Source organism: Aythya marila (assembly GCF_965140915.1).
Source record: "Aythya marila genome assembly, chromosome: 10".
Lineage (NCBI taxonomy): Eukaryota > Metazoa > Chordata > Aves > Anseriformes > Anatidae > Aythya > Aythya marila.
Window position 1 is genome coordinate 5,137,596 of NC_139051.1, and position 20,843 is coordinate 5,158,438.

Below are 20,843 nucleotides of genomic sequence, written 5' to 3' on the forward strand. Positions count from 1 at the left end.
GTGGGGTAATTTCAATGGCAAGATGTAGGGAGGAAAATATTCAATAAGTTTTAGAGAAATTTATTTCCAAAGCCAATTATGACTCCAGCCATAAACTTTTTATTGGTGTGTCTCATGCAGTTTATTTATTGTAACTTCCTTTTTTGAGTGGGCTGTTTATTTTTAAGCAAGTGTTGTTACATTTTTCACTAGATTACTAATAGCCACGTGCTCTGGCTGCTGAAGCTGAATAAGCTGATGTAACTGTAGGTCAGGATCTTAGCTCCTTCTTTAGCCTGTCCAGAAAGTAAATATAGAGAAGGTGAACTTAGGCTTTTCTCTGAAAGCCCGATGCACTTGTAATTGGAGGAGAAGGCAGAGTCTCACTCCTAGCACAGCCACCAGGCCTCCAGGGTACTACAGGTGAGAATGAGACTTATGTAAAATTTCTTCCTGCCTTCAATAGCACTTCACAAAGCGCAGGGGTCAGGCAGAATTTTGCTGTTAAAAATCGTTTTTTTCAGCAGCCCCTTACTTCTGCTACAGCTCTTGCAGTTACCAAATAATCATGAAGTTCTTGTCCCAACAGCTTTGAGATTCCTTTCCAAAGCCCCAGCAGAGGTTCACTGTGCTGCCTGCCTCAGCTAGCTGTATATTGCAGAATACACCCAATACACCCACAAGCTCCCCTGGCATTGTCATTTAGGGTGCTGGGGGGCTTCCCTGGCCCAGCAAGCTCTTGGCTGTGTGGCTTGGGCCATCTCAAAGCCCAGCCTCACCTACCTCCCCAAATCCTTTACCCACCAGGTGTTTTATCCACCTGAGTGTTCATGACAAACTAAAAAGGCTTTTTTATTATTATTATTATTATTTTTTGTCTGTATGGAAAGAAGGAAATAAAATTACTCTGGGTTTTCTAAACATGCTTTCCTCTCATGAGAGGAGTTTACTGGAAGCACATGTTCCTGGATAGGCCAAACAGCCCTGGGCTGCCCTTGCTGGATGCAGAGTGAGCCTTGTTGAAAAACAGTTGCGACAAGTGGGCTGTGTTGGGTGTCTCCTCACATTCGTCTGCTCTCTGCTTTCAGGCATTGTGCAAGACCGAGTAGGGCCAAGGTCCTCCGAGCATCGCCAGCATTGGGGAGGGCAGGGAAGTGCACCAAGAGCGCTTTGTCTGCTCAATAGCCTGCCAGGGGTCACGGATACTGAACACCTCCACTTATCTCAGAAAAAAAAAAAAAAAAAAAAAAAAGAACTTTAAGGAGATACAATAGATATCTTTACGGAGATAATATATACCTGTTAGTAACTTTTAGGCGATGTGCGTTTCTAGGCCTCACTGAGGTGAAGTGTCCCTGTCCTATCAGTAACACTATTTCCATGATATGTTCAGTTGCTGAGAATACTATTATTTTATTGCAAATAATCACTATTCTGTGATTGTGTGATAGCCCAAGACAGGGTATCCAAATTTTCAGGTCATTGGTGCATCTGTCTGGCACCATCCTGTATGCTTTACTGAAAATTTATTTTGTTTCCTATTGTTCAAAATGAAGATTATTGGGATGAGTATATTCCAAATTCCTTTGAAGCCGAAGTTCTGGGATGGGCTTTGAAGCCAATATGCTTTGGATCAAGCCTTCAGCACATTGCTCAATTTTCCATTCTTTTGCATGAAAACAGTTTACCAGTTCCACGGTGGAAAAGGGCAGCAGAGTTTTCCAGACAGCTCTCAGCACAGCACAGCAGCACCAGTCCTCTCATTTAAGGACTTTCTAAGGAACATCACCACCCCGAAACGGGCCTGCCCCACAGCTTTTAGATGCGGAGGTGCCATATGAACTTCCTCCCTTTGTAAAATCAAACGGGAGGCTTTGACCAACGTCTGTAAATAGGGCAGACTATTTAGATTATTTCCTTTTCCCACTTTCCACTAGAAATGCCTTTTCTAGAAGTAACTTCTTTACTGAAAGGGTTGTGAGGCATCGGAACGGGCTGCCCAGGGAAGTGGTGGAGTCACCATCCCTAGAGGTCTTTAAAAGACGTTTAGATGTAGAGCTTAGGGATATGGTTTAGTGGAGGACTGGTAGTGTTAGGTCAGAGGTTGGACTCGATGATCTTTAGGTCTCTTCCAACCTAGAAATTCTGTGATTCTGTTCCACAGAAGACCCCGTGGAAACTTGAAAAGCTCCTATTTTTGTGAGACGGGCGTTCACGGTTGTGTTTAACTCTGAGCACCAGCTTAGCCCTTTGTTTGGGGCTGACTGCTTTGGGGCCTGGGCCGCGGGGCCCGGGCCTGGGCTGTGGGGCCCGGCGGCTGCCGTTCTGGCGGCCCGCAGCAGGTGGTGCTGCCGCCTCGCTGCTCGCCGGGGCCGCAGGGCGGGGACGGCCCCAGCTCTGTCACAGCGCTGAAGGCGGCTGAATTGTCTCGACCTATGTTGCTGAATCAAATTCACCTCTCCCTCCCCGATGGGATTCCAAGCGCCAACGCAGTAGCAGGGAGCACAAAGCAGAGGACGTGGCACTGTCGCCCCTCTGTGACATTCCTCTGACAGAGAAGCGTTGGCTTCAGATTTATGGCCGTGCCCTCTCCTTCCCTAAACAAGCAGCAGTGGGTTTGCTACCCTCATCCAAATATGCCCGTGTTCTCCTGCATAATTCTGGGCTAATAATTAAGGGCTGAGGGCAAACCCTTAGCTCTGCCTGTCACCGAGACATGCCATCACTCATTTCACATCAGCACCGTCTTTATTCTGCAAGTAGGCAGGTGACGGCAGGGAAAGGGAGATATGCACCAGGGATGGAGTTCAGGCTTTGAACTATGCTGGATTTGGGGCCAGGCAGACAAAACCAGCCCTGGCAAGGAGCGCACGGGCTCTGCCAGCACAGCGGGGGAAGCTTTGACTCCCCAGCAGCTGCTAGCTGGCTGTGTTTGGGCACATCCCTTCTGAAAGCATTTGCTTCCCTGTGTGTGGCTTTAATCTCTATGCCAGTGCTCTTTGAGAACAGCAACTTTAATATTTAAAGCATTGCTGGCTGCAGGTGCAGCACACTGAAGTTATCAACATTTTATACAGGATACAGAGGGCTGATGTCGACCCGAAGGCTTAATTTAGTAACAAGATTACTCAGAGAAAAATAATGTACCGAAAACCTTTACGCGACAAGGAAATATGCCAAAAGTAAACTTGGCCAGTGTGCTTAATAGATAAAAAACCATTTGTTTCTTTTTGAGAACTTAATTAAATTTCCCATGAATTCATTTGTAATAACAGTAATAGGCACCATATTTGGAAATCTTCAATGAGCTGTTAGCAAGGTAATTTCCTGAATTTGGCTTACATCTTAATAATGTCCAAATCCAGCTAGATTTTAAAATACAGCTGGTATGTGTTATTCCATTCCAAGTTTGAGGGTGTGTATGGACTTATTTGCTGGCCTGGGTGTGTAAAATAAATGACTTGGGTGCTGCTGACACCAAGTTTTATTGCCTGTAGAACAACGCCTGGCCACATTCTGAACTGCAGTGAGGAGAGAGTTAACCATTTTTTCTGTTTAACAAAGAAGCCCTCAATGAGCAAGCAGTACCTTGCTCCAGCCGTCCTCACAGCGAAAGGCAAAGGGAAGGAAGTTTGAGGGCAAGCCGCCACCACCTCTTCTCATCAATAAAAGAGTATGCACCCAATGTGCAGCCCTACCCATCTCTCAGACTTTGTGCTTCGCATGCGTAAACATGGTGAAAGTGCTTTGCTAAATGGTGGAGAAGAAATGTTCATTGCTGCCTAAAGCTGATGACTGCATGGAGGAAGATGACTGCGCTCAGAAGACGAGATCCATCAGTGGATGGAAGGAGCTTTCTTCAGCAGCTGCAGGAATTCAGCATGTTCCATGCAATCAAACACTCAGAGCCCAAGTGTTAATACGGGAGCTGCAATTAAAGCATCATGCCCAGGACTTCCAAAACCCTAACCTCCCTGCCGTTAATTTTGGACAGTATTAAATAAGAATTCCAGTCTTGACAGAGGCAGGGTAAGTCACAATGCAAACAGGCAGAATAAATTAAAGCCCACGTAAATCACCAGACTCATAGATTTCAGTGAGAGCCAGACCCGATGGGAAGGGCATTAAGACATCCAAAGCAGGATTAACTTTGTGTTCAGCTCTACCAATGAGGTTGCATATCTCAGAAAGCAGCAAGCAATATTGTCTTTCATTATGAATATGATAACAAGCCTACACGCTGGGAAGCTACCTATGCTCAGACAGTGACTAGGTTCAGAAGCTAAAGGCCTGGAAGCACAACCACTTCATTCATAATCCCCTTTCACAGTTAAGCCAATGCTCCTAATGTGATGCAACTGCCTCACAGGCTGGCCTACAGGTCGGTGCCTCCTCAGAAGTAAAGGTGGGGATCCCAGCTGGATCTTCTCCTGACACAGTGCCTCTAGCCGATGCTATCTGTGCTACAGAAAGCTGTTACTCTGCAGAGGTGATGGAGCAGCACCACTCCAGGTGCTTCCAGCACCAGACTTTGCTAGGCAGTCTGCCAGCAGGTCTGCCCTGCTCCTGGCTGCTAAAACACCCTGCCCTCAGCACTAGCCAGCAAGGCACAGCTTGTTCTCATTAACTGCATGATTGCTCCATCAGATTTGACATCTCTCCAGGTTTTCAGGGATGCCATGCCCTTGATTACCCCACCTGCCCAAGCAGCATTGATCTGCCATGATGGGCCCAGAGAGAATCTCTCTGAGGTGGGGATGGATCTGTTACACCCCAATTTCTCTCTCACCTCTATGGGGGTTTTGTTCTTGGTGTGAGATTTGTTATTGCTTTACAAGCCCTCTTAGTACCTGCTCCATCCTCCACAAGCATCATCTCAAAGCCTCCTTGCTGAAGTATTATCCTGTATTTCTTGTTTCTCAGATAATTTGCTGAAACCAAGAGAGCTTTTCCACCCTAGGAAGCTGTCCTCTGCAAAGGTTTCCTTTGGCTGTCCCCTCCCTGCCCTGTTCTCCAGGAGCAGCATCTGCAGTGGGGTGGTCCTGGGAGAGCTGCCCCCACTCCAGGGGCAATAAACTGTTATGCCGAATAGATCCAGGCTCTGAACAGAAATAATTTGTGCATTATTGCTTTGATTTGAGCAAGAAACGACTGAAAAACCTATGGTATTTAACGGGCAAGGAAACAACCTAAACAAAATTGCCATAGGATGTCATGAAAGCCCAACCTGTTCCTGTTATGTTTTTAGAAAGCAGCACACGTAACTGATACAACCACAAAATGAACAGGAGCTTAGCAAGATTTGTGCAAAGGGGACCCTTTGCATTTGACATGCTCTGTCACATTGAATTTTAATTACAGCTCCCCTTTGGAGCTGGAGCAGGAGGAGAATGCTAATGACGTGCGAGAGGCAGCACCGGGCAGGGAGCAGCAGAGGCAATCTCCAGCCCCGTGCTCACAAAAGGCAAATTCCTCAACCTGATGGCACAGAGCAACTAACATAGCTGTGGTGAAAGTACACATCTTGCCAGTTTGGTTCTCCCTTCAGCTCCTATTATTTTACCCCCAAACAGGGGGCTATTGATTGGATTAAAATGCATATAAGTGAACTTCGTGTAATGGGAAAAAAAAAAAAAAAAAAGCCAAGGTGCAGCCCATTGGTGAAGGAAACCCACTGGAGGAAATCACCCTTTTTATCTTATTTGAACAAATATTACCACAGATCACTTTTCTAATGATTAGCAAGCAGCGGCTTTGAAGTATTGCAATAAAATGATGCTGTGTTTTATGTCCATTGGGATTCTGTTTGTCCAGTTTTAGAAAAATGCCATTGGGAAGCACCTCTCAAAAGCCACTATGGCTATTTCACCAAGGTGGATCCATGGCTCTGGTAATTCTGGCAGTGGTCACGAGCAGGCGCTTTGCGTGGAGCAAATGTTGCACACATGCCTAATTCCCTAAAACAATTACAGAGAGCACAAATAACATCCCTGCTGTTCTACCTTGGAAAGAAAATGTCTTAATCAGGTGGTTGACATTAAATATGTGCCAAGTATTACTACAGCCTAACTTCCAGATGTTGACATGTATCTCCACAAAAGGTGATTGGGACATTAAGGGTCCATGTAAAGATTCAAGACAGGAGAGAGTGCATCTAAAATGCAAAATCTACTTCCAAAATCTGTACAGATATTTAGAGGCTTCGCTGAATATTACATCTCCTTCGGTCTAGCTGAAGTCAGTCAGAGAGGTTCACAGCCTTCAGCTGGGCTTCCTGGACATTGGTGGGATTTTTCAGACCTCTTTGCTTCTCAGAAAAATATATATATTTATATATATATTTATATATATATATAAAGTAGTATATACATATTACTCAAAATTATAAAAAACACCTCTTAATTTTATTATTTTTTTTTATTACGCTGTTCAAACATCAGCTAGCTTTCACAGAAATGCAGTCTGCTTATCAGAAAGAATGGCTGATCTACATAGATTGTGCGACAATTCATAAAATCCTCAGGGATCAGAACAAAGACTTTCACGGCGCTTTTGTTGTAAGACTGCGATCTATTCCTAAGGGGAAATTCCGTGTTATATTGCTGTCTGCTTGCACAATAGAAAGATGTTTTTCCTCCATTATTGGGGTTAGTAATGCAGTGTTTGCTATTTCATCACTGTATAATCCTGCCAAAAGTATTTGTATTACTTCACGCACTATTGATAAAATGGAGTTGCTTGGAAAAAAAAAAAAAAGACCCAGTGAAATAAATCAGACAGGAGTTTTACAAAATGAAAATACCATTTAAGGCTATAAATTACCTATAAACAGCAATATGTGTTGCTGTGCTCCTTTCATGATTTCTATAGTTTATTCTCACCGTCTTTTTCTCGTTCTGTCTTTCCATTCTCCTATTCTCTACGTAACAATTAGATCATTAAAAATTTCCCAGTGGATAAATGCAGTTGGTTTATGCCACTTAATGATAGCATGAGAGGTAAGGTGACATCTGACCGTATCTTTTATATTGCAGCAATGCTTTTTCTAGCCACAGAAAGAGCTTCCTTCACTTTAGCATTGGAAGTGCGTGCTCATTTTCCTCAGCAGCATTTCTTTCTGCCTTTGGCCAGAACAGCATACTGTCAATAAAAAAGCAACACCACAGAAAATGAGCAGGCTTGTTCATGAAGGACTTAGAAATCCAGGGTGGACAACTAAATTATTTATTCACTGAAAAATGTTATAATCTTTGCATTTCTTTCTTGGGATATAAAACATGCCCAGTCATTTTAAGCATTACAAGATTTGTGGCTTCATCTTTGCACACACAAAAAAAAAATGTTTAATGGAATCTGGAGGATTGATAAAGTCCTTAAAAAGGGCTGACAGATTTCACATACCAGGAAGAAGCTAAACTTAAAAAAAAAAAAATCATAAATCATTTATTTCTTCTTCACATAAACTTGTGAAGGTGGTTTTCAGTGCTCTGATATGAGAGCAGAAGAGCTCCTGGCGTAGTTCAAAGTGTGATTGGATTGATGTAAGGGTGTAGAGGTCAGCTGGGAATGTCTCTTGATTATAGAAATATGTTTCAAAGAGATTTTAAGTCAAAAATACTCATCCTATTATACACACACATGTATTTATCTGCTATATGAATGTGTATTTACTCTCCCTCAGCAGCACGGCCAGACTGGGGCAGCCCATATGGCTCCAGGCGGGCTGAGATGCGCTGGCTCGCAGGCATAGCTTTCATCTGAAACGTTTCACTCCGATGTTACACAAGGAGTGAGAAAATCGAGCCCTAATGAATGGGAGCCTCTGCCCCTCGGTACAGCAAAGTCGGAAATGCCTAATTGCACAGCTACGTTTGATGCTATTTTCTCTTCCAGTATTTCACAGGTTTTGTGCTTGTAGCCTAACCGAGCAGGACAGGCTCTGGGCATCCGCCATCCATCAGGGCATGAGGAAAATTGAACCTTTAAGTTAGCACCAATTCCCATCAGGCCAACCTCTAATTCCTCCCCAATTAAGCTGGCAGATGAAGCTGAATGAAAACCATGTTGTATCCATCCAGCGTTTTAAGGGGTCTTTGCTAAATCAGGAATAAGTACTTTAATCTGTGCAAGGAGATATTTTAAGCACAAAACTGTCTGGGAAGTCAAATCCTTTATGCATCCCTCAGGAATACAAAAAGTGCTACAGATCCTCTGGCACAGGGGAGTACACCAAAGCCTCCTATAGCAATTGGCCACTGGCAACGATAACAAACAATCTGTTGTCTGATTACTTTAACTTTCTGAATTATTCCGTGACAGGCAGAGAGAGACAGAGGCTGACTGCGTGCTGGGTTCACATTTTGCTCCCTGAAAGCCTCAAGCCTTTGTTTGGCCAGAGACAGGGCAGATCATGGGCTTGATGCCTCCGGGCCTGCTTCCCATGCCTAAAAGAGAAATAACCTGTGGCATTTCCACTCCTGCACAGTCTGGGGAGATAACCTCATGTCTTTGCCCAGGCCCTGCTCTTGGCTGGGATCTCACAGTGATGCTGCGGTGCCAGGCCCTGCCCTCGGCTTCTCGCTGGCCTTCACCTCGCTGGGCCTCAGCGGAGGAGCCGAAGGCCCCACATGAGAGAAAATGATTCCTTGTACATGTCTGTGGTGCATTTGCAAGGAATCCCATTGGCTTAATCGGAAATAAAAAGTTGGACAGATATTTCCTGGCATCTTTAGTGAACGTATTTAATACTTCAGTTGTTTTTATGTCTCAAAATAAATGGAAAAAAAAAAAAAAAAAAAAAAAAAAAAAAAAAAGCAAGGTTCCTGCAATTGAAAGAGAGGCCCATAAAGCTTGGCAGGTCCACAGTATGAGATTTGGAGGCCACTGCATTAATGATAACAGAGTTTATGCCTATGCTTTTCCTATGCAATCCCCACATCAAAATGAGCACTTACACAGCTACAGTTGTCTAGTTCTCCTTAGTCCAAGCCTGTCAGAGAAATACGAAATTGGGGTGAAATTCAGCTTTCTTCTATGAAAGAGAAAACTCCTACCACCCTCAGACGTACTGGTACTCTTCCTCATATACTGCATTTCTTCTACCTGCCTGGGTTCCCCCAGTCCTGTGTGCTGCTGCCTAAAAGCAGAGAGGAGCCTTCTCCAGTGCTTCCCTGGCCAAGGGGAGGTTTTCCCAGCCTCAGTGTGGTGGGTCGAAAATCCCCACAAAGTGCTTAAGGATCTGCTTTTGTGCCGTAAAAAGATTACAGTCAAAGCAGATAACCTTTTTACTGGATACCTATGATGTGCATTACATACTGCCTCTGGCAACATCATGAGCTGCTGCTTGTAATGGAGGCTTACTCTTAAAAAAAATAATGGATTTTCTCTTCTCTGATGTCCAGAGCAGAAAGAAATGTACACATTCATAGAAATCAGATCTATATGGCCCTGGAAACACCTGGCTTGGTTTAGCCTCAAATGCCACCAAAATATTCACATTCAATCGGGAAACTGTCAACACAAATGTCAAAATGCCTTACTGTGTGAAACAAGGGCAATTTATTTTAAAATTAACTACTCAATTGGTTTACGTATACAAAGCAATGCACTGACTCCATCATGACAAGCTTGCTCATTTTTCATCTGTGTTGTCTTATTATGCAGGATCCCTTCAAATGATACTGTTTTCTCTTCACACAGCAGAGCCCAGGAAAAAAATATATATATATATTCTTCTATGCTAGCATTTTACATGTAGAACTCACCCAAAAGCCAGAATGCTAGAATAATGTAATAGTGATGAATAATACATAGCCAAAATGGATTGCTCGTACATAATCTGTTGGGTTATGAATCTCCGTTTTACAGCTCTTCTTTATAATCCTTTCTATTTTGCTGGTTTCATCTGACAAGGTTGAAAATAATCTCGCAACCCCCAAATGGCATTTTCTTGCCATCAGCTACTCTGCTCTCAGCAGGTGCTGAGCGGCACCGCTGGCTCACATTGTGAAGCGGGATTTGCTGAGTATGTGAGTGCTGTTGCTGTGTTTCTCAACAAAATGCAGAGCTGACAAACTCCAGGTCAGCTGAAAGCTGTGCAGGTGGAAGACGCACAGCCAGGTTATTTTCATTCACCCGCTTTCTTTCTCAAGCCAATGTGATGGGTTTGATCTTGCATCCAACGTGCCCCAAATCCAGCACTGCCGTGTACACACAGCTCACAGTTTGGCCCCAGGATGGACTTTACAAACCAAAGAATAAAATATCCTGCTAAAAGCATCCTTTTGAGGCCACAGCACATCGTGATGTGATGTCTGGATATCTGGATTAATGGTATCCCACTGTCAAGAAAGAGCAAGCTGTTTTGTAATCAAATACTTTGACTTTTGTGGTGAATACTGGGGGAGGAGGGAGGGTCTGCTTTTATTTTAAAAAACCTTAATTTTCTGCAAAATAAAGAAATCTTAAGAGCCTATTTTGGTGATAAAACATCCAGTTTTGACAGAACACTTTTACCAGCTTGGTCCCAGCTCCTGAGGCAGGTTGTTTTGAGAAGGGAAAGCTGTTCCCTGCCAAACACCCAGCTGCCAAAGTCTCCCGTCACCACCAGCGCAGCATCTGCACCATCTGATGCTGGGCGAGGGCTGAGTGGTCGTGGTGAGGGAGCCCGAGGCAATAGGCTAACACAAGCCGCTTCCTGCTGTGCTTACAGCATTAGATGGGGAGTAGACACAAAAGGAGGCAGAAGCAGTCTCCTGTCAAAAGCAGAGCACCAAATATACCAACAGCACTCCTCCCACCCCAGGAGCCTGGTCGGCCTCATAAAACAATTTAGGCACACGACAGCAGGGTCGGTGCCTTCTGAGATGGGCAACATCTTGCTACATGTAATATGTCGGAGCAGAAAACAATTATAAAACGGCACATGCCATCGCAGTTGGAGGTCACCTGTGTAACACATGCTGGGGTTATTGCTAAGCTTTCATTACCATCTGATACGTTAAAACCTGTAACATATAGCCAAAAAAAATGCCACTGCTCTCTGTTGGCCTCTTCCTTTAGGCTGAAAGGAAAAATGCTTTAAGTGCAGAAGAAAATCGCTTAAAGCAAGTGAGCTATCTCGGAAGAATTCAGTTGCTTGTGCTCTCCATCACCTTTAAAAACACAAAAAATCTGATAATAAGAAGAACGGGATTGTTGTAATTTGATGGTAGCTTGACAGCTGGCCCCAGCCCATCTCTTTTGAAGTCAATGGGAAGATGGCAATTTCATTAAGTCAGTGACACTTTCATGAAGTCCTAGTGAAAGCCTAATATGCATTGCTTATTTGCCCCCGTTTTAAAAGGTAGGATAGATCACAGCCCTGCAAGTGATTCACGGTGTGTCGAAGGATGTGTTGCTGGAGACAGGTACGGAGGTACCGCATAACTCATGGTGACATATAACTTCCGTGACGAGGTGCTACTTTGACTTTTTTTCGCTATTAAATCACTCTATCAGCATATGGCTTTTATGGGTATATATAATCTAAACGAGCCATTATCCCAGCGCAGGTGGCTCTGAAAGTGAAGGGACCTTTCTGCTGGCTGTGGAAGGGAGCGCTCAGTTTACCCAGCACTGAGCAATGTTTTTACTTCACTAAAGTAAATATCTAGCTTTTCATCCAATTCATACAAGGTAAAATGCTCCCGATGGGTGCAGTTGTATACATATCTCAACCCATTTTCATCTGTAAAAAGGACATGGGGCAGCAAACCCTGTGTAATTGCAGACAAGATTGGACAGTCTCAAAATAAAGAAACCAAAAAATAGTGACCGAGCTGGGAAATGCTGACTCGACTCCTGTCTCAGCTCTGTTTACCTGCTTTGAGAAACAGCTGTAATGCTCACCTGGACCTCAGCGGTGCTCCGAGAACTTATGTCTGGAAAAGATATGAGAGATCATTTGAAGTTCAGTGTCTTGTACAAACTGAAGCCAGGCAATGTAGATAAATTGTAAGGCAAATAACGAGGTTCTTTCATAAGGATTTCTATCCCTTGGTTGTTGATTTAATTATTTGCCTGATTCCAGAATACTACCCAGCAACCACTTCTGATGCAAGCTGTTCACTAAGTAGAAGGAATTGTGCATGATTTTGATATATTGATTAAGCTGCCACTAAATGATTTGAGATGAAGATCGAATACACTAAAAGTAATAAAATATGCTTGAAGCCGAGACCTTCTATGAATTATAATGGATGGCTTTTTCTGCTGCACTGCTATCATTTATCAGAACACTAATAATGTTTATTTCTCTAAGACTTACAGCTCATTGGTTACATTTAGAAAAGCAGCCGAAACTAAACCATTACAATTTAAAATGCCTTTTGCTGTACCACAGTGGCTGGGGAAGACCGGATAGTTTTTAGATCTTGTATTCCCTGCACAGGGCCAGGCAGAGGTGAAGGTACTTGTCCTTGGAGCATCTGACAGCTAAAATCCACAGGAAGAGTTATGGACTGCAACCATCCCAGACTCATTTTTTATCTGAAGATATTCTGCGTCTTAATTTTCTGTGTGCTTTCCCTTCCTCTGATGGAGTTTTACTGATGACTTTCCCCATCTGATTTTAGCAGACCCCAACAACCCCAGTTCCGGGAGCTCTTTGAACTAATTACAGAGCTCCTCTCTCAATAATAGAATCTCCGTTGATAATTTATTAAATATGTTTGAGCCATCAGACCAAAAAGGTCATCCAAAGATAGTGACTATGAAATGGAAATGTGTTGGTTGGCTTCCTTAACGAATTGCAGATGCACGCTCATAACTTGGAAAAACTGGAGCACATCACATTTTGGGGGACAATAAAGTGCATTGTGGATTTATGGCCACAAGCAAAAGCACAGCATAAAAAAAAGTCATTACCTAAACACGCAGATATTCCAAATATTCACTATGCAAGGAAAAAGCATATCTATTTGTCTGGTCTTATAAGCTATTTGCAAACTAATGAAAATTAACTTTTCTCCATTATATGATCACGGAGCGTGCAAAGAGTGATTTGTACTTCAATAGCATTACCATGTAGTTAAGATTTAGGAGTGTTATTTATCACCCTGCTGGCTGTGACAGGGCTCAGCAGCCCGGGTTGTATGTTCTGTAGTTTGCACCTCTAGTCACATCTGAAGCCAGGGGAGTCCCCAGGTATTAGATGAATGAATATATGGCAGATAGGGAGAGGTAAAATGCTTCAAGCATTTGAGCCCGGATGAAAGCTGTGCTGCTTTGTACTGGAAGAAGATGATCGGGCAGCAAAGTCAGCTTCATCGCAGTCCTGTTCTGCTTACTGAAGTGAAGGGAAAAAAAATCCCCCTTCCCTGCACGGATCCCAGCCAATTTGAGGATAAATAGTTTAATGGAGTGCTGAATCCACATCGCCGACCTTTCGTGTCTGCTGCGTGCCCTCCCAGTGACAGGGTGTGTACCCGTTTTGATTAATAAAGCTTTAAGGACATAACTTCACGTTATCTAACATCAAAACTAAACATTCTCTGCCTTACAAGGCTGTAATTTATTTAAATTTCTCAGTGCAGCATTACCCCATAAAAGCCGTACACACCAAGGGCCTGGCTGCCAAGGCCGCCAGGTGTGCTGAAGGCAGAGGCCAGCACTATGCCATGGTGGCCACCAATGGCCCACGCCTGGCTTTTGGGGGGCAAACCCGGGTTTCCCCTGGGTACTCTTCAACATGAGCAACCCCCCTGGCCACAGGGAAGGAATTTTGCCCCCCGAGATCATGCTGTGGCCTTAACACGTGTTGGCATTGTGGCGGTATCCCTGTGTAGGGGTGGCGAGGCCTTGCTTGTGAGGCAAACACTCGGCAGATCTTTAATCCCCTCCATGGGAAGGAGGGGTTGGGACAGGCGTAAACACAGCCACAGCGCGCCTTTCAAACCGGGTCTTTTGTCACAATTAATAATAGAAAGAAACAAAGAGGGCAGCACTGCTTTCCGCCATCCAAACAACACCAGTGTCTATGTCATTTCTAAATTTCTTCCTAAAAATCACACTGGCGTTTGCTGGTGAAAGAGATACCTGTGCCCATCACTAGTGCCCCAGTAGCAGTAGCTCTGCCCTCCGTGGCACTTTGGCTGTTGGAAACCAGCATTCGTCACGCAGCCGCCGGCTGCACCACTCCTTAGAGGTCCTGAGGCAAAGCTGTCTGGCTTCACAGATGTTAATTATTTGCGTCTACTGTTAATTAGCTGTCTGTGTCCATCACGGTGGAGCGGTGACAGCCTGGGAGCCAGGAGCAGCCCGCGGGCTTTGTCCCCGTCCCTGCCGTCCCCTCTGCTCCTTTCCGACCAGAACATTTCATTTCAGTCACGGTGCCAGAGGCCAGGCCCCGGAGGACCTTTGAAATTAAACACGTATCAAGTCCAGTGGGGAGAGGAGGGGGAGAAAGGGGCAATTCCAGCTCCTCAAGCATGCAGGCTGAGAGCTTTCAATGTATTTATTCAGCCAGCCACAAATCATGTCCCGGCCGGCCAAGGGAACCTGTCTCTCTGATGGAAATTTCCACACTTGCGTCGGTTGGTGTTCTGCTCTTTGTTATTGCTTTGCCGCCTTCAAGACATTGTAAATAATTGAATTTTTACAGTAAGAAGGTTTTGTTGTTGCTGTTGCAGAGAAGGAAATTGATCCCTGGATTGCTGGCTCAGAAATGCGACATCCAGGGTGAATTCCCTGCCTGGTGTTTGCAGTACCAGGGAAGCAAAAGTTCTTAATTCGCCAAAGACTCCGTAATTGAAGGCACATCGCAGAATTTTCAATAGAAGAGATTTATCACTGCAGACAATTCCGAGCTGCATTAAGTCTGAATCATATTTCTTTTGTTAGGATGCTAAACAGAAAGAATTGGCTTGGTGTTTCAGCTAAATGGTTGTGAAACAGAAAATAAAAAAAAAATAGGGAATTATTCATTCATTCCTTTCCACCTGCAAGTGGCCTGAGAACAGGTTGAGCTCTTACCCAAATGTTGCACAGTGATTGTTAAAACGCCATCAAATGATTTTCACAAATGTTTCTTGCTTTGTAATTTCCTGGTGACCGAGTCACTGTGGATACTTGACATTGGAAATTCACATTTCAAACCCTTCTGACTGGACACGCAGATTGCAGGAACAGACCTGCTGCCTGGGCAGACCTCCGATTCCTGTTGCAAGGGCTCTGATGACACAGCACCAGCCATTACCTCTCATTCAGCATCCTCCCCAGCTGGTCCTGGAGGCAGCCTTCACCACCCACTTTGTTTCTCCAGCCAGCATCTCTCTGCTTTCTCCCAGCTTGCCTGGCCACCCACCCGATGCCAAAACCCAGAGCGACCAGTTGAGCATATGGTGACCCTGCCAATCACGCTGACCACCGTCGTCACCACAAAAGCTGCTCTTTTCCCTGAGGTTCCCCATCTGCTTCTTGTCTCTTGCATTAGCATGTGAGCTCCTTGGGGCAGAGGCTGTGCCCATTCTGCATGCGCAGCACCAGCTCTGCCGGCTCATGCATGTAACATCCAGATGCACGGGCAGTAAATAATAACAACAAAGCTGAAGTTCCCATCAGAGGGTACTCTTTCTCCTATATTCACCAGAAACTCATTTACTGGTGCATTCAACCAGAAACAAATTCAAAGGACACAGAAACACACACCATGCATGCTTAAGGATTCACATGAATATTCATGGCAGTGGGATTTTTGCATTTCTCAGCCCTGTCTCCAATCACTGATACAGAAGCACCACCGGGAGTGGGGGCATTTGCTGCCTGGACCACCAGCAGATGCTCTGATGCTTGTGGGTGATGGACAAGTGAACAGTGTGTGGCTGAAGAGGACTGGCATTGCACCCAACTGCCACCACAGATCCTGTGCCTCTGCTACCTGCTGCACTCTCCAGCTCGGTGCACATTCAGCCCATTTACAGTTGGGTCATTGCATTTCAGAAGGAAAAAAACTCAAATGAGATATGCAAAAGAATTTGCAGGACTTAAAATAAGTGTTTTACATGAAAGCACCTAAGATTTGGTCTCTAACTGGCGTGCTTGCTGAAAAAAACCCTGACAAATACCACTGGGTAGCACTGCTTGGGGTAGGAAATTGGTGTGATGCTGTAGTTGTGTGCACTTCTCCAAGTTAGGCAGTTCTGGTCTTAAATGGTTCTTTTCTTGTGAATAAGATTTCTGTTTCTGCTAGGTCTAAAATGTCTCCTTTCACAGGCCTGTCTCCTGACCTCCCCCCAGAATCCCAGCTCTGCTTTACAAGGCAGCTATGCAGTACTTTTACCGTGATGCTCCCCACAGACGAGAGCAGTTTAGGAGCTCAGTGATCCACGCTCTTAATGTTTGGAGCATTGGAAATCACACTGGAAATCCTTGCTCAGTGGGAAGTGACACAGGGGGGCTTTTCAGGGCTCCCTGGGATGCGAAGTGTCAGAGCACCTTGGAGCTACAACCCAGTCACCCACTTCTTGCAGCACAGGGGGCAGAAGTGCTTCTACTCAGCTCCTAAATCCCTGCTTTTGAGACCACCCAAATTATGACAATTTACCCCAAAGTGCTGTGTTATAAGCTATAGCCACTCAGGAGCAGAAGCAGCCTGTGCGTGCAGCAGGGCAACCCCAGGAAGAAACCTGGCAATGAAGCAGAAATGTTTGCTGGCAGTAAATGTGAGGACATAAAAACCTCTTTACTATCAGTGGCTGAGGGTGGTGAGCAGGGAGCCACCTCGCTGCTGCTTTAGCCTGAATGAATTATAAAAGGACAGATTGAAGGAATAACATCGGAATTAAAAAGTCTTTAAGATAGGATGGACAAAGGCAGTTGAACCAGGAAAGCAGGCTGCAAGTGGAAGGATGTATAAATTACCCAGACAAAGCTTGAGGGGCGTTGAGACAGGCAGAGCTGGAGCAGATGGGAACAAAGGGAGAAACAAACCACAAGGAGAGCTCCTAAATCACCTGAAAAAATTGCTGTGTGGAGGAGAGGAAGGAGGACAGCACAGCTGTGACCATTCCTGGCATTCCTACAGGCACGTTTTTTCAGTGGATGTGGAGGAACGGGGAGATGCTCCTCTGCTATAAGCAAGCATATTGCCAGTGCCTTCAGCAGAGTGTCTGGGGGATATCACCCACTGCCACCAGCCCCTCTGCTGTCAGCACTGGTGCAGGGCAGTGGGCTGGGAGATGCTGCAGCTCAGGGACAGCAGGTTCCCGTCACTCCTGCGAGTCCCCGAGTAAGCTGGCTGTAAGACGGCACATGGAGCTCACAGCCCCTGGGGACAGACATGCCCAGACCAGGTTCACTGCCAGAAAATCTTAGCACAGCTGAGAAGACAGTCTGGATGGCACAACTGCCTTGGCATTTGTCCTGGCAGGCACTGATGGTGTCTGGCCAGCCCACCATCAGTATCAGAGATGCTTTAAATAAGTTAATGGGTTGGACTGAATTGTGCTGATCCCTTTATATCATCTTTGTGGATCATCAGCCGTCACCAACAAAGGAAAATGTAACTGAACAACATATTTGAGGTGGTTTGATTTTGTGGATAAAGCTGTCAACAGAAATGGAGAAAGAAAAAAAAAAAAAAAAAAAAGAAAAGAAAAAAAGAAAAAAGCTTTTGTCACAAAATTAGAAAATTATGCCCCAGGAAACAAAATGTTCAAAGGCCATAATAACCATTAAAAACTTTCTACTTTGGGCTCAGTGCTTACTCATTTCAGAAAGGAGGGGAGACAAAGGCGGGCAAATGAGGAAAGGCTACTGAGTGTGTTTATCTTGCATGCCATGGCAAGCAGATGGCAGAAGAGATGCCCAGTCCTGGAAGGAGTTGGGGACCCAAAGGGTTAAGCTCATGTGGGCGCAGGTGCAGGGGATGTATGTGTGACATCTGAACGCAAAGTGAAAAATCACCTCTTTCAGAATCCAGTAAGCGGCTGGGGAAGCTCGACCATGCAAGCCTATTTAAGCTCTGTAAGTCAGTAAGAAATGGAGAGAGGGACTAGTGCAATAAAATACAATGTGCTGAAACTGGGTGGCTGTTGTGGCACTCGATAGTTTTGCACACTGGGTTCTGCTGGCACTTTTGGAGCCAGGGAGGATGTGCAATTTGAGGATCTGTGAAGAGTGTTTTCCCAGGCATGAAAACTGCTGAATGACCAGTTGGCTATGTCCCACATTAAAATTCTCCATATTGCCTTGGATGAGGTGATCTTCTCCCCATGTGGAATTATTTACGGCACCATTGTGCTATGTGATTGCACCGTTTTTACAGTGCTGACCCTTATCAGAATGGCCCAGGAGCATCCAAAATAGAACAACAAGGAGCACCCTCACTTTCTAGCAAACACATTGCTGATCTATAGCAGGACAGCAAATTTAAAAAAATAAATCACTTGTCATCTTCCAAGTATGACATGACCTCTGCATCACAGGAAGAAATCCACCCCATAAGGTTAAGTCACTACTTATCTGCTTAATGTCTGATTGACATTAAGCAGATTGACTGGGAGATTCAATTTATTTGTTTTTAAATAGGAACCCAAACAACTTAATATTCCTTCTTGGCTTAATCTGCTGGCAGGCTGGGTGTCCAATTCATTGTGTTTATGTATGTACGTATTTATTTTTTTTTTTATGCCTCTTTTAGCATCTCATAGTCTGTGGGTTCCTATGGGAGTGGATGCTGTGTAACTGCACTATTGTAGCAATGGATGAAACCCACACAGAGATTATCCTTCATGTATAGCCATCTGCATTGGCTGCACTGACTTTAACAGCAATTTTTAAAGCATAGGCTCTTGTGGATTATCTGCTTGCTTCAGTGAATACAAATCAACTTGCTGGTAGATTAAGATACAAAAATTTCCATATCTGGAAAGTGTCAAATTAGTAATGGTAAAAAAAAATAATTAAAAAATAATAATAATATTAAAGCGTCATAGAGGTTGCAATGTTTGGTCAGCAATTTAAGTAAATGGCTGCTTGTGAAGAACACTGGAACTGGGAATCCTTTACAGGTTAAGAAAATGGAAAATTTAGATCTGTCATTCATGAAACATGACCCAAACTACTTTAATCCTCTCCCATGAAATCACCATCTTCTGAACTGTAACATGTTAAGTATACCTAAGAAATAAAGCTGATTTAGTACCCTTTTGTACAGCTGTACCCCTGAAACAAAGGGCAGTGAGTTCCTCACTTCTGTGAGCACCTCACTTTTGTTCTTTTGATCTAGTTTGGTACCAAGAGAGAAGGGTAGAGGCGAACTATCAAGGAGCTGATTACAATTTAATCACTGTGGTGATTACCATGTGCTAATTAAAGGCCTGCTGCTGAGAGATGCTGTATCCTTTCAGTGCCTTTACGGACCAGTTTTTCTACTGATGTTGACTACTCCTTTCCAAATGAGCAGGGTGGGATTTTCAGCAGCGCATGCAGGAGCCCAGGTTACTTGGGTTTACATGAGGCAGCTGCTTGTGGATAGCTTCTGGAAGCCCCGTCTAACAGTGGTCTAACGAGAGATTTTGTTTGTTTGTTTACACAGTACAAACAGATGTAAACGCTGGCTCTCTTCTAGACATAAAAATTTAATGAACTCGGCCTTCTGTGCTAACCTCCGTGGGCCAGAAACCCCCCTTTCCATTTGTTTTAGACTCAGTCACAAGAAGAGAAGAAAACCAGGCGTACTGGCTTCCAAGCTGTCTGATTATAAAGCCCTCAGTCTCTGTGAGACAGTTACACTGCCCTGAAGTCAGATGTTTAAAACACGCAGCAGGCTTTGTGGCCTAGCGCCCCTCTCCATTTCTCATACACAGACACCTTCAGTACCATCTAAATCCTCACTGCCTTTTTTGGCTTTTTTTTAAAACCTTCTAGAAGTTAAGATCCCTGCACTACCACACTGTGGAGATTAACATTTGTAGGATGTGCAGATGAAGACTTAATGGCCCTGACCAGCCTCATCTGGGGCCTCACCTGCCCCTATTTAAGCTCAGGTCAGGGGTTTGGCCCTTTCCTGAGCTGGTTTGGGTGAGTGCTGATCTTCAGCTTGGTTATGTCCCTGCCTGGCTGCCCACAGCCTGAGCTCTCTGCCTGGCCATGGGGTTGCCTGGTGGTGTGCGCCCCTGGCTGAAGGTGGCAGCTGCCTCAGGGCCTGCTCTGCTCAGGTACTGCAGGGCTGAGCCCTGCCCGGTGAGGTCCCTGTCCTGCGGAGTGCATGGGTGCTCTGACAAAGGTAAGATCAGCTCTATGCTGTTCTTTGACAAAAAACAAATTTCTTAATGTGTTCTTTAAATTCTATGGAGTGTTTTTGCTACTATTACACTGGGGAAGTGAGATTTTGTGCCCGTGTTGTGGATGTTGAGCAGTGTTTGGAGATGTTACGGTGCTCAGTTTAACTTCTGAGCAGCAATAGCTTTGGTGAACTTCCTATTGATGCATTTTCTTTGAGGTATTTTTTCCATGTAGAGGATTTGAAGCATAAGGGAAAATATGTTGCTGAAATATGGCTTGGGTGGTAACCTTTGTCATGGTCATTCTTGCTGTTCCTTTTTTGAGAACATTGAACATGTGGCTTTAACTTCACGGATCTGTATGACAGTCTTGTTTGATTCCCGGAAGGGTCTTGTGATGGACATGCTTGTAGGCTCTCTTCCTGATACAGGAAGAGGTCAAGACTCTCCATGAGTGTAATTGCATGGTTCACTTACTCACCCAAAGTCATTTTGGAGTACTCCGGAGGCTGAGAGCTCTAATGGAAGGTCAGCAACTTCATTTTAGATGGCTCAAGGTCAGAGTCTGATCTAGGCTGCATTAGTGAGGAAGCACAGCAA